This window comes from Pteropus alecto, unplaced genomic scaffold (assembly GCF_000325575.1).
Source record: "Pteropus alecto unplaced genomic scaffold, ASM32557v1 scaffold164, whole genome shotgun sequence".
NCBI classification, from domain to species: domain Eukaryota; kingdom Metazoa; phylum Chordata; class Mammalia; order Chiroptera; family Pteropodidae; genus Pteropus; species Pteropus alecto.
In genome coordinates this window covers 19,327,957-19,341,436 of record NW_006439568.1, presented here as the reverse complement: position 1 = coordinate 19,341,436, position 13,480 = coordinate 19,327,957, and the positions used below count along the sequence as shown (strand labels likewise).

At 37.0% G+C, this 13,480-nt stretch overlaps 1 long non-coding RNA gene across 1 annotated transcript in view; it reads right to left on the bottom strand.

The window, feature by feature from the left end:
• Positions 1-288: 288 nt before the first annotated feature.
• Positions 289-13,480, bottom strand: part of LOC112483568 — a 14,078-nt gene continuing 886 nt past the window's right edge. The window contains exons 2-4 of the long non-coding RNA XR_003047670.1: positions 11,077-11,254; positions 4,082-4,238; positions 289-1,513 (exon numbers count right to left, since the gene is read on the bottom strand). This is a non-coding gene — a long non-coding RNA (uncharacterized LOC112483568). The remainder of the gene's footprint in view (positions 1,514-4,081; positions 4,239-11,076; positions 11,255-13,480) is intronic.

Sequence of the window (13,480 nt, the reverse complement as noted above, 5' to 3'; positions counted from 1 at the left end):
TGTTAATAATTTGCACTTTTATACTTTACTATGTTGCCCTGGTAAATTTAACTTTATATAGCACCTTCATTTCATTTAGCATTATTAGGAGTATGTGTAATAAAGAGAAAAAAGCATTAGGTGAGTGCTAATCTTCTCCATTTATAAATAAAAGATTGTGTCATAATTAGACAGCTGGATTTGCTTTCTTCTTTTGAAGTGCAATAACTGAAGGAGAATTTTTCAGATCAGTCATATTTGAATTAAAAATGTGAGTTAAAAAAGTAAAATGCCAGCAAATCAACAAGCAAAAGTTGTACTGTGAAGCCTTTATTATGAGAGACATATCAGATAACCAAATTTCAAGTCATAACATTTCAGCAAAATACATAATGTGTAGTTTCCAATAATAAAATATTATGTATAGAAATAACAAAACATTTTTATCAAAGTAGTGGGTCTGTCATCACTTCAACTTGCAAAGGATGAAGACTGTCAATAAGTCCTGTTTGCAAGAGCATGTTGAGATCTAATAGTTAGAGAAGCAATAAAGACGTGAAGGGAGAAGTTATGAAATAAATGAATATATATATGTGTTTTCCCAGATGCCACTTTAGAGAAAACACTTTGGAAGATCCTAAGGAAATAAAAAAACTTAAATTGAGATTGTTAAGGCTAAGAAAGCCCCTCCTAGAGACATAAATATAATTATTGAACACAGCTATTAAAAAATCATAATGCCCTCAAACTCATTCTGAAAGCAAAAATGGGATTCTGAGGGCTCCTGTTTTAGGGAGAGAAACTACCTGAGTTATTTCACCTAGAGATCCATTGCTTAACTTGTTACTCTCTCCCAAGGGCAGTTCTAAAAGTTGAGATACTCTTTTTTACCCATCCCACTTCTTTCAACCACCTATTTTCACTTTCCAAATATGTAGCATGGAATCAACGATAAAACTATTTCATGGAGTGCTCTCTGTATGCAGCTCAGTGCTGAATAGGAATACAATGTCCCTGACTTCAAGGAACTTATAATCTGCTTAGGGAGGCAAGACATACAAGCATAAAAGACTCAGTATAAAGCAAGTCAAAGCTGTGTTTATAGAAACTGACATTGTCAAACAGATGGTCTTTAATTGGGCCTTAAAGATGGTGGAATGGACACCGTTGGCTCCATAACCAACATTCATTGCTTGTTTTTCCATTATGAACAGCATCCAGATTTTAACTTGGATAATATCCTTTCCATAAGTACTCTGGGGAAAGCTGATCCCACCTCAAGCTGTGGTTCATTTAATCCAATCATTGGCACATTTCATTTCCCCTTGTCACATCATTTGCCGGGGCTGGGGTTGGAGGATAGGAAGAAGAGGATGTGATCCAATTAAGGTGAATTTTAGGACTTTCGTTTAGAATGTTGGGAAGATTCTCTTCCGCTAACGACAAGGTCCATGTGAAATCTGGAACCACTAGAGCTATTTTTCTTGATATAAGTCAGTCTGAGGGCCAAACAGAGGAGATACTGCCAAGAGACCTGCAAAGAAGAGGTAGAACACCTAAATTAAGCCAATCCAAAACCTGTCTTACCACTAGACCATTATATTTTCGTTTAACTTAGTTTAAGTTGGCTTTTTGTTTCATATAGCTGGAAGCCTTCTGATTTACGTGAGTACCTTTCAAACAAGTAAAGAGACTGGGGTGTTCCAGGAATAAGTAATATTGAAGAGAGGCAAATAAGTCAGGAACCTCTTGAAGACAAAGAGTAGACCAGGATATTTGGGGTAGAGGGTTTATAGAATGCAATAGTAAGGGCAACTGTAAAAAAAAGTAGTTCAGATATAAATGTAGAAAAATTTAACCCAGGCTAAGGTTTTTGGACTTGATTTGTAGGCAAGGTCAATTAATGAGATTTGATTGAGAAATTTAAGAAAAACAAATATTTATTGAGCATTTAGAATGTGCCAAGCGTTATACATGTATTACCTCACTTAATTATTGAACTCTTAAATGAGGTGCTGTCTTTTCCCGTTTGATGATAAGGAGCATGCTTAGTAACGTGCTTGGTAAATGGCAAAGTTGAGATTAGAATCTTTGCAGTACGACCTTAGAGCTGGCCCTCTTAGCTATTGCTTTAGTCTGCCTTTACATGTCATAATCAAAGTGGTGTTTCTAAAAAGGTTATTCTGGCAGCAGTGTACAGAGTGATTTGGAAGAGTAGAAGAAACCGAAGCAAGGGAAAATAGTCCTGACACAAAGTTTTAGAACCAAGAAGAACATAGTGATAATCTTGTCCAGTCTTATTCATTTTATAGAGAAATTTTGGGCTCAAGATTGTGATACATAAGTAATTAGTGGTACGCTGACTCAAAGTCCAATGATTTTTCTCCTACCTTTTACCTAGAATATTGCAATTATTTGAGTGGGATGTGATAATAATTTAGGCTAGAGTGGTGGCAGTGAGCATGAGTTAAGGGTCATCTCTGAGATATAAGAAATAATTAATATTATGTAGGGGTTGATTAGATATTAAGAAAAACATAAGGAATAATCACAGATGTTTTTGACATTCCTACATCAGAAGATTTGGGGGAAAAATGACGACTTCAGTGACAGAAAAATGGAAGTCGGTAAAGGAACTAGCTTTTTGTTGTTGGGGAAGGCGATAGTGGATAAATTGTTTTAGGCATATTAAGTTTGAAGTGGTATCAGTATCTTCAAGTAATTGCTATATGGACAGCTAAGAATGAAGGACTGAAACTGGAGATTCAGTTTTAATTGTTAGTTTCATTGAGGTAGTAGTTGAAACTCATTAAACATAAAGTGAGAGTAAACCAAAGTGGAGGCGTTATTTTTTAAATCTGCATCTACCATGGGTCCCCTCAGCTACTTTGAAAAACCTTTTGCAGTGCTTCTACTGAACTTGAATAAAAATACTCCAATAAATGGTGGAGAAAAGATAAGCAATAACGTGTTTAAGGTTGTACCTTATCATGGATAATCAATTCAATATACAATCGTATATTAGAAACTCTATTTATAGAATAATTAATTCTTATGTGTATATATTTTAACAGTGGGGTGGCCAACGTCCTTGTATTTCATTTTTGGTACTGCTTCCATTTTATCAAAGATTCTCACCTGGAGTTCTAGGGTAAAATCTAGATATATCTCAATTATCCTTATAATATCAATTCTTTTTGAGTCCATTTCTCCCACTTTTTGTGGCTGCACAAAAGTAAGACTTAACACCTTCATGCCACCGTTTTCTTCCGTATGCTCTAATGTGATTTTCATCTGTGAATCTGAAACATCATTTGCTCATTTACATTTCAAAGTGTATTTCTTATCATGAAAATATCACTTGAAAAGATTTCAAAAATAAGTGAAAACTAAAAAAATAGTCAATATTCTTTTTCTGCTGACGTAGTAAATATTATGGCTATTTCTCCAACATATATTTCACTCTTTTCCCATTATTAGGCAACCGTGTGGTTTGGGTGGGCTAAGCCTACCCTTGTGACAATATGGTTTCAGGTTAGTCAGACCTAAGTCACTACAGCATGGCCTGCCCTGCCCACAGGGATGAATGAGAGTGATCCAATCAGTGCACAGTTTAGAACTTCAGTTGACTAGATATGGGAGCTGACTAGCTCAGATATGGAAAGGCCCTGATTGTTTGATCAGTCACATTATGTCAGTGAAAATGATCACTGTTAAAATAAAGTTAACACCATGGACAGTGAAGAACAGATCCAGAATGAAACTGAGACCCTGATAAAAACATAGCTAGACTGCTGGATTGACCAATTCTGATACTTTATCTAATTCTGGATTTTTTAGTTAAATGAGCCAATACATTTCTTTATTGTTTGTCAGTTTGCGTTGAAATTTCCTTTACAGATCACTTTCCTAAGAAGTAAAACATTCTTTATTGGTAAACTAACTGTTGTTAAGGGGGAAAAGTCTTGGAATAGACTTTATCTTTACACTTCTGTATTCAGTTTTTCTTGACTAAACTACTCATTGCAATTGCACAAGGCTTATTTATCCATCGCTTACATATGGGGAATGTGTCTGTTATCATTCTCACAGACCTACTTACAAATGAGCTCATTTTCTCAAGGGTGTTATGATCTTGAAACGTCTCTTGGGATTTCCAAACCTTGGTGTTGCTTCTCAAAGGAAAATGATGTTGAGTCTGCCAATATCTCCTCGCCTTCCATATGGTTTTCGAAAGTTCCCATTCCTTAATTCATTGACTGTTGCATTTTAAAAAATATTAAAATATCTTCCAAGAAGAAAAGGATACATTTTAAAAGAAATACACAAAGACAATGGGAAATTTTTCATAATGTTTGTTCCTTGGAATATAGATGCCTAAATGGTCCTCTATCAGTGCCGTCTAGTAGAAATTTCTTCTAAGATGGAAACGTTCTATATTGGTGCTAAGCAAAACTGTAGCCACTAGCCACATAGAGCTGTTAAAAATTTGAAATATGACTAGTGTTAAGCAATGAACTAAAATTTTAATGTTATTTAATATAATAATAGATTAATATAACTTTAAAATTAAATAGCTACATGTAGCTAGTATGGCTATGGCTAGTGGCTACCATATTGGACAACATAGCTCTAGATCAACCTTAGATTGTTGCAGAGTTAAACAGAACAATTGCCAAAGATTGCTGTATTCAAACAAGTATATTTTTTATCTTATATTTGGAATGCAATTCAAGGTTGATTTAATGAAATTTTATTCATTTTAATAAAATTAAGATGGCTGGATTCTTCTGTGGACTCCTTTCCCTCATGGCACAACTGATTATTCACCAAGTCCTATTTCACCCTACATCTTAAAACTGTCTTAAAAATACTATCTCCTTTCTATTTCCACTATCACTATCTGACCCTTATTATTTTAATAGCTTCCCAATTTTTCTCTTTACGACCACTCTTGCTTCTTTCCACTTAACTTCCTACCTGTTCATTGTACTCTTTCCTAAAAACAATCTCACCATTTCACTTCCCAGCTTTAGAATACACTTCACACTCAAAATGTGGTCCATAGTTCAGCAGTATAGGAGGCATCACTTGGAGTTCATTAGACATGCAGAAATTCAGGCTCCACCCTAAACTAACTGAATCAGAATCTGCATTATAATGAAATCTACGAAGGTGATTTTCATGGACATTCAAGTTTGAGAAGCACTGTTGCAGGATGAAGTCCAAACTTCTTAGCATATCTTCGAGTTTTTGGTCCAACTCAGTTTCCAGTTTCATCTCCAATAACTACTTCCCAATCTCTTAAAACCCACACTTCAAGTCATACGAAATAATTTGCAATTCCATGTATTCATCTTTCTTTCTTGGCCTAAATAACTTTCCATTCCGAAACCTATTCAAAAATTTTTACTATGGTTTCTCATAAGAGTTAGCTATATCTTTTTTGTACTCCCACATAATTTTATAGATACCTCTCTTATAGCATGTACCACAATGGATTATAAGTATTTGTTGTCTCTCATACTAGACTGAACTTTTTGAGGTAGACATTATTTCTTATGGTTACGTTATTCTCAATAGTTCTCAATACATGCTTGCTGTTTGAATGATACATTTCAAAGTGAGTATTAGATAATGGTAGTATTTCACAGAATCATTACATTTGAAAAGTAGAGAGAATCTTACTGATAATTGTATAGAAGATTTTTATTTTATAAGAAAACTGAAGCCCCCAAAGTTGAATGATTTTTTCAAAATTATTGCCATGGTGATTTTTTTGGGGGAGTGGTGGGGACAAACACATGTTTATTTGCATACTTGCTCTGTTCTAGACATTGTGCTAAATATTATACATAGGGCATCTCATTTAACTGCATGGTGACATTTTATCTGTATAAACTAGGCACCCCACAAAATTTCCAGACAATAAATATATTATTTTTCTCTCTTTGGTATTTGTATAAACTAAATTTCCTTTGACTAAGTAAGGTAAAGACTCAAATAAACTTGTATTATTCTTGATGTCTTTTGCTAATCTTTTCTTCACCTTTCCCTTGAAGGCAATGACAGGGCTCTTTTCTATCACCCTTTCAGTTTAGTCTTATATGACACTAATCAGAAAGATAGTGAAGTAATTAGTGATGAGTGCCATCACTACACAGCTGATAGTAAGCTTTGCATCTCCTTTCATCAGATCTAGGATGTAGTTTCTTGAATTTCACTGTCTGACAGAATAAAGAACATGGGTGAAAGCAATTGGATCAGGCACCATCTAGATAAGATTAAAGTGACTCTAGTAGGCAGAGGGAGACAGTTGAAGTGTACGGCATCCAGTTCATGTTGCAGAAGATAAACCCACCCTTTGAAAGCCACAATTTTGTAGGAAATCTTGTATTGCAGGCTAAGTGATTAGATTTTGGCTGAGACTTCTACACTCATTTCCTACATGCTTTCAAATAAACAACTATTATCTTTTATTCCAGTTGAGAAGCTTGCTATGACTATATTCTTGCACTGTATTTCAGGCTATGTACATGACTTCTATATATCAATTATTATGCATGTCTTACAAATCCTAGGCAGTTTGATCTATTTTTGCTATGAATCTTCATTAGAAGATGGGCTTGATATTCCTGGTATTAGTATTAGTTATTACTGGATTCCAGCTGGGGTCAAAATCTTGTCTGGGGAGAGAATATAAGGTAATTTACTCTTCTCTAATGTAGAATTCATTAACTCTATTCCAGCCAAATTTATTAAATGTCTAGCATGTAGTATGGTCATTACAAGATGGTTATAACATGGACCTTTACTCTATGAACATACTGTTCGAGTTTTATATATTTTCTATACCCATTACATATTGTGCATCTGAGCCTAATTTATATTATCTGAATATAACATGACCATAACATTTGAGGTGCAAAGTGGGATACTTATGAGAAAGAAAATAGTTGCAGTTAATAATTATCCAGATTAAACGACTGTCCTGGGCAATCTGGAATAGTGTCAGGCAAACTGGAACATAACTAAACATTAGTTTCTGTTATAATTTCTTTTGCGTTTTAAGTATGATAACTATTAGGGAGCAAGTTAGGTTAAATATATCTATTTTATGATGGCTATTATATGCCAGATACTACGGTAGAGGTGTACACAGATTTAATCAGGGAAACAGAATATATAGAGAATCATTTTTAGCAATCGTGTATAGAGTCATGAATACTGGACAGGGAGCCAGGAGACTTACACTGAAAATTTGCCTTGAAATTCAATCTCTTATTTTAGTCAAAATACCTCTCAGGTATTCTTCATAGGATGGTGTGAGGTGGTAAAAAATGTGAAAGCAGCTAACTAACATAGTTATCTATCAAATAAAGAATGTTTGATAAAGGGTTATCTGAGTTTGTTGATTTCCTAGTTTAGTGAAAGACAGCCACAATAGAAGTTAAAAGCTTATTCTCCTTCTAAAAATTTTTATTATGAAGATTTTTTTTTACTATCTTCCATAGCCAATTTCGCCCCATTCACACTCCCATCTATATTATTTTGAAGCAAATCACAGATATCATATAATTTCATCCATAGGTATTTCTGCATGTATTATTAAAGATTCTTTGTATTAACATCATTAAAATATCATCAACCTAAGAAAACAATAATTTCCTATTATCATCAAGTACCTACTGTTTATATTTCCAGTTCTTGTAAAAATGTTTTCTCCTATCTTTTTTCCTTTAAAAATTCAGGTCCAAGTGAGATCCACAAATCCTATACTTCAAGGTTGATGTTATTTAAGTTTCATTTAAAGTATAGATTCCCCCTTCCATCTCTTTATTTTTTCCTTGCAATCCCAGTTGGAAAAACTGAGATTTGTCCCATAGAATCTTCTGTACAGTGTTCCATAGATTGCAATCCCATGGTACAGTTTAATATGTTACTCTGTCCCCAGTGTTTCCTGTAAATTGGTAGGTGGAACTAGATGTTCAAATCAGTTTTTATTTATGTATTTTTAGTAAGACAGCTTTACAGGTTGTGTTCTTCCATCAGGTAGCACATATGCCTGGCTGATTGCCTTTTATGATATTAGCAGGAGTTGCTATTTAAAGCCTAGATCCATTTGTTCATTAGAAGTTTTTAATTTATTTCCGATCTCATAAAATTCACTTAATTTTTTTTTCACTTCCATAGTGGTCGGAGTTGTAATTAAGATAAAGATGTAATTAAGAAAATAGTAACATCAGTTATGTCTATATGTCCCAACCTCTACTATTGTCCTATTTCACTTTAAAGATGTGCTCATTGATTAGTAGGAATAAAAATAGAAAAAACTTTATAATGCTATAAATGAAAGATGAATAGAATATGATTTTCTCAGATCCTTTCAATATAAATGACTATGGGTTTTATAACATGATAATTAAGAAATAACTTTGCGTATTGCTAAATACACAAAAAGTAATTAATAAAGCATCTACACTAGCATCCACTAAATTTTTCATTGCTTCTTGGCTTCGAATCCCAGTAATTCAACCATATTAATCTCTAGCTTCTTTTCTAGGTACAAACAATGCATTCTTTCCATGATGCTGTACTCTTTTGTTATCACTAACAGAATACTGTTATTTTAATTTAAAATGACAGTATGGTTCTATAACCATGGCAAAGCACTTTGAGTTACTTTTCCAATAAAACTTATTAACTTTTGATAAACTCGTCATATTCTTCCACCCAGTTCTTGGTCAAGAAATAACATGTTGTCATTTGACAAATGGAAAAGATTAACAGTCAGCTGTGGCTACAGTCAGCTCAGCATTGGCTGAGTCACCCAAGGATTTAAACCATGACCTTGGCCTCATTATCATGCTGTCATAATTTACTGGAAAAAAAAATCCAGAAAAATAAGTTCTGAAGATAGGAAGTAAAAAATTCTATTTGTGTCTCCAAGCCTAAATCACGCACATCTGTGTCCTTTCAGTAATTCTATTAGCAGGTGTTTGGCTATGAATGAGGAATTGAAGGCAGGATATTCTCCTGAAAATCAGAGCTGATCATGTCAGTTCTCTGGCTAAAGAAATCCCCTCCACTGCCTATAGTCTAGTGACTCTAGAATGAGTTCAATTTCCTTAGTATAGCATATTAGGTTTATCTTTTGCTACAACTCTCTGCCTCTCTCTTTTCACACTCTAACAAGAGAGATTTTTCTCATTATTTATGACTGCTCATGTAACTGTGCAGCACACATTTATTGAGTCCCTATAATATAAAAGACAATATGATAGGCCCTGGGGAAACTGGAGTAAAAGGCATATTCCTTGCCCTTTAAGAATTCATGTCTAGTTGAGGAGACAGACAAGGAAATAAATGACTACAACACTGTGTGACAAGTGCTATTCATGAGCAAGGTCTGTGTAGTGCTAACAGAGCCTAGCGCAAATACATAGGAGGAGAAAGGAAGGGGTGAGCAACGGTGAAGACAAAGGAGGTAACTGGTAGGAAGATTATGGGACAGGGAGTAGAAAAGGTGATCCAAGCTGATGCAATAGGAAGTCACAGAGATGAGAAATTATACATTCGGTAAAGTGCAAGTAGGTTATCCTGGCTGAAGAGGGGGATGTGTTGGTAGGCTAGGTTAGAGATAAGGCTAGAGGCAGGCAGGAGTTGAATCCTAAATGAACCTATGTACCTTGACAAAGTATTTAGATCATAGTTCTCTGTACCTGTTTCCCTCTTTAGAGAATGATTTCCCCCTTTCTCTCACCCAACTGAAACCAATAATGATGACAAATCCTCCCCCCAGAAATTTATTCAACAGTATTTGTTGGAATACCTATTATGTGCCATGTAGTTTTAGATGCTTGGGATACATTAGTAAAAATCCAGCTCTGTCCATCTGCTTATATTCTGGTAAGATGATGATTAATGATAAACATAATAAGTGGTAAGTGCTATGGAAAAAGGAAAGGCTGAGTAAGGTAAAAAAGATTGGAGTGACCAGGCAGTGGGTGGGGCAGGCTGGAGTATTAAATAGGATGGATAACTGAGTGAAAATCTGAAGAGGGAATGAGACAAGTAAATATCTTAGTGAAGAGTGTTCTAGGCGCGGGGAACAGCTAGAGGAAAGCCTAAAAGAAATCAGAGATCATGAGCGACTTGTAGACTATTTAAGGAGTTTAGCTCTGAGTAAAATGGAGAGCCATCACAGGATTTTGACCATTGAAGTGATATGATCTGATTGTTTTGGGAGGCTTGCTCTTTATGCTGTGTTGAGAAAAGACTGTAGAGCTGCAGAGAGATCTGTTAGGAGAAACTGTAGAAATGCCAGCCATCTACATACATTCATGTGCAGAAGAGCTGTAATGATTCCAAGCATTGTGAAGCTACCAGGTATCTTAGCAGAGTACTGAGTCCTCAGTAAATTCTACTGATTGACTATTTTAGTTTATGATTTTAGTTTAGATATGCCTCCTATAATTTACTTAGCAGGTTATAAGTAAGTAGCCCTTACTCACATGTAAGAAATGAAAGTCCCCAGGCTCACAGGCTGGTGTTCCTATAGGAATTGAAAGACTTGCATTTTAAATTAGTCTGGGTCTGTCAAGAAGACCTTGAGAATTCAATGATGAAGATGGCCAGTTATTTAAAAAGTTAAATAAGAACAGTGCTGTTTTAACTCAACTTCAAATGTGTTCATATATTTGAGGGACATCCTAAGTAAAACATAACGCTATATAGGATACAGTGAGATGTGATAAACATTTTAGGTAAAATAGTTACCTAGAACAAACAAAACACCTCTAGGATCCATAACATAGTAAGATAAGAAAATAGATATTTCGAAGGTATTTTACTTTCTTTAGTTCTGAGTATAGCAATCTTATATTAAATTGGGCATACTACTTTAAAAAGTAACCCATTTAAAATTCTATGTGACATATATTCTATCTATACGATATGTAAACTTTTATTTTGAAAAAATGTGGAAGATGATTTTAAGATATTTTCACCCCTAAGGATTCCCTTTAATAGGAAAAAACACATGTAGTTTTAGTAAAGAAATGTAAAAAGGAATGCAGTAACAGCAAACTCACTCACTTCTGCTTCAATCCCAGGGCAGGTGTCCCAGTGATACTGGCTCGTGCACACTGTATTTCATATGCTGGCACTGTTTCTAGGAAGGTGAAAGGCAGTGGGGGTGCTGGGAGATGGCCGCAGGCATCCAGCATGCTCTGTGACTGGTAGAAAACTGCAGGGCCCAGGATGTGATTCTCTACTGTAAAGGAAGCGAAAATTGTCCAAACTGGACAACCACTTTTAAGTTCACATTTTATGTACTCAAAATAACTATACTATTTCAACCTCAGGGTTTCAGCTTCAGGATAGAGTGTATATTCTGGCTTGTTTTTGCTTGGGTTGATAGTTGGCTGAGAGGTGGAAGTGGTATTACTTCTTTAAATCTGTAATAGCTGAATAAGGTAGAATGTTCCACCCATCCTTTTTTGATTATTTTTAGTTCTGCTCTCCTTCCTTTTAAAGCTCTTAGTATATTTTAGTGGCACTCAGGGTTTCCTAGGCTAAAGTGATAGGTATGTGTATTTACTGGTACTAGTCATTGCATATGAGTGGAAAGGGAAGTGCGAATATTAGAAAACTCAACTTTCAAGTTTAGATTAAAAAAAATTCAGTCTCCCTAGAAGTGTTCTTTTTGCTTGTTTACCGCTTCCCAGTTTCTTCTCCATTTTCTGTTTTGCAATGCACATGGTGTAGTTCTCAGCCCTCAGTATACATTAGTCATTTGGAAAATTAAAAAATTAAAAAAATATACCCATGACAAGAGTCTTAACTCCAGAGATCTGTTTTGGGTTGTGCAGCTAGATTTGAAAACCACCATGGTTTCAAACTGGAGTAAAATTAGGTTCTAGATGCAGTGCTGCCATTTACTACTCAGTTGATTTTAGTTCCCAATTTTCCACAGGATGAGGCTAGATTAGAGGTTTATAAAAATTATCTCTAAAACAAAATTAAATAAATTGGGATTCGTATGCTCTCATCTAGTTTGCTCAGTTTTCAGACGAAAACTGAATTATTTGGAGCATGAGAGTTTGGTTTGAAGCAGTTGAGTAATAATAAAATAAAATAAAATTAAAATAAAATAAAAAACACAAATACATTTCCTTCTTCCCAATTACAAAGCACGGGAGAGAAGAAACAAATTTAAGCTCAAAAATCCTGAGATTTCTAAGACTGTTTTGTCTGTCCCTAGGTCTCTTAATGTCAGATGGACCTTGGGGAACAGAGGGAGGGGGGAGAGAGCTTAATACTCGCCAAGAAGGTAAATATAATACAAATCCCAGAGGCATCACACTACTCATCAGACCATAATCTGGCCTGGTACTAAACAGGTGAGTGTGGAAAGTGAGGTAGCAGTGTGTACACATACACATGCACACACAACTCTGCCATTCACTTTACTTGCGAGAGTGCTCAGAAGAGGGGGTCATCCCTGGTGACCCACTCCCTGCCAGGTCCATGTGGGACCCATCTCTACCCCTTCCAGGCCGCTTCTTGCCCCCCCTCCAACCGGAGGGTTGTCTGGACGGTGCTCAGCACCACCAAGAACAGAAGGCGGCACGAGCCACTGCCTTTCTCCAGGAGCTGGTTTTCCAGCCACCTTCGACCTTTTTCACTGAACCCATCTGTTTCGAAACCAGACTCTAACCGGATCCCCTAGCTTCTTTGCCTCTTCTCTCTAGACTAGGTCTGCCAAAAAAGTCTAAATAGACCGAGGCCCTTGGCCCAAGCACGAGCTGATCCTCACGCTCTGGATATTTCTGTACCCTCACAGCCTCTCGTCTGCTCCTCATTCCCACACCTCTCCCTGACAGACCCTAACTCCTCTCCCTGACAAACCTTAACTCCTCAATCTTACCTGCCCCACTGCCCCTCCTCGAATTTTTTTGCCAACAGCCTTGTTTTCCAGAACTTCCTCATCCCCCCTGCCCGCCAGCGCTCCAGGTCCCAGACATCACCTGAGTTTCCCACTCGCTTATACCTTCCTCTTCCACTCCTCAAGTAATCCCTTACGCCCCCCAACGCTGACATCCCAGGGGACACCCCACACCTTCGTTCTCCTTCCTTCCGGGACCCCGCCCACGACGCCTTGGGAGCCTCTCCACGCGATCACTTTTACCTCCCAGCCCGACACCCGGGCGCACACCTCCCCCACTGTTCCCTCACTCCCCCCGCTCCCCAGGCACAACACATCATCTCCCGGCCTGACACTCCTCCTCCGCGTCCCCCCGCCCCGCCACTTGGTTCCCACTCCTTAACCTCCAGACCTGACCCGTAGGGTGCCCGCGTCCTCCCGGCTCACACTCTTCCCCCAACTCCGACTCCTCCAGCGCCCCCGTCTACGTTCCGTTCTCCGCACCCCCGCCCTTCACCCCCCGCCCACACCCTCCTTGCCCCGCCACAGCCCACAGATCGCCCTCGGGAGGGG